The 1,435-nt window shown below is 38.3% G+C and overlaps 1 protein-coding gene across 1 annotated transcript in view; it reads right to left on the bottom strand.

The window, feature by feature from the left end:
- The window catches only part of LOC101860867, a gene marked incomplete in the record, with an annotated part of 63,466 nt that overhangs the window by 44,973 nt on the left and 17,058 nt on the right, over positions 1-1,435 (bottom strand).

Raw genomic sequence — 1,435 nt, forward strand, 5'->3', positions numbered from 1 at the left:
ATATAATAAAAAAATTATATGTGTCGCTTTTGCTTGCCTCTTTCTTGCATTTGCGATTTCGTCCCAGGAGGTTTTTTTTAAGCAAGGCAAGTAGATTTCGAGTAATCAATGGCTAAATAATTGTCTATTTTCAACTTGAAAAGTCTCAAAACTCGGGAGTCTCACATCGACCAGTAAAACCCAATTTGAAGGCAACCCAAATTTCTAAAGCTCTTTTAAAAATGTTTCGGACTTGGCTGTTAGTCTACACAAACGAATAGAAAGTACAGGTTGTTTGAATCCACCGTCGCAATAAGACTTTACGCTCGGAAACGAAACTCAACGGGACTTTCCGCTACCAAATCGCGCTGCAATGAACCCGTTCACAGATGTGTCTACATGAAGCCTCCGTGTGTTGAAAAATTCTTTCTTTATCTCTTTGAATTTAAATCTGTCGTCAGTAAACATAACGAGGCTGGCGCCCCTCTCAAAATCAGCAGCATCAACATCAACTGTTTCTATAAAGTAACAAACGCTAATCTGGTCACTCTCATCTCTCTTATCTAACAGCGTCTCCACTCTCCATGACTGCAAATGGAGTAAGAAGCGGTTAATTAAATACACATGACTTTTAGTTGATATTAAACCCTGCCTAGACGATCAGAGAACGGTTAGTATAAGAACCTAGTCGGTCAGAGAAGTAAGAACGTATAGATAAGAACGTATAGGCACCTCCGATCATTCCTTTCATCGAAAGGGGGCCCAGCTAGTAATATCTAAGATTGAAATATCACTCCATAAAAATAAAGAATTTTTTGTTGTTACTGATGTGGCGTTACTATGGGAAAAGACCAAGAGCTCGTCGGTTCTGAGGCCAGAACTTGTTCCATCCAGAATTCAGATAGCTTTGAGACAAGATTAGATTACTCGACAATGGAAATTAAATTCTGGGTTTTGTCAAGGCCATTTCAAGAACTTACCTAAACAGTTACTTCGGAAGACCCATGCTTCTTCTAGCTTCTAGCAACTCATAGTCTCCTCATCTTTTCTTTCACTCACTTACGTCTTTCTTTACATAGGATTGTCTTTAGTGGAGAGCTGTATTGGTACTGATTTGCCAATCCGGAAGACTGCTTTCCCCTATCCCAAGGCCAAATTTAAGCTACACGGTGAATGTTTAAAAAATTCCAAAAAAGGACACACTACACTAATTTTGATTAAACTACATTGGCTACTAGTTAAAGATATACTTAATTACAAATTAATCATTTATGTCATAATCGTTCAAACAACAAAGGACTATAATATCTTAACGACCTTATATTTAGTCTTGCATACAATCAAAACATTTGAGATCTTCAGATGCCCCTTACATTTGGAATACTCTTCCGAAAGAAATACGTATTAACGTATTATGACGTCTCAGCGGAGGAAGAGGAGGAGGAGGAGGAGGAGG

This window comes from Aplysia californica, unplaced genomic scaffold, assembly GCF_000002075.1.
Source record: "Aplysia californica isolate F4 #8 unplaced genomic scaffold, AplCal3.0 scaffold00015, whole genome shotgun sequence".
NCBI lineage: Eukaryota > Metazoa > Mollusca > Gastropoda > Aplysiida > Aplysiidae > Aplysia > Aplysia californica.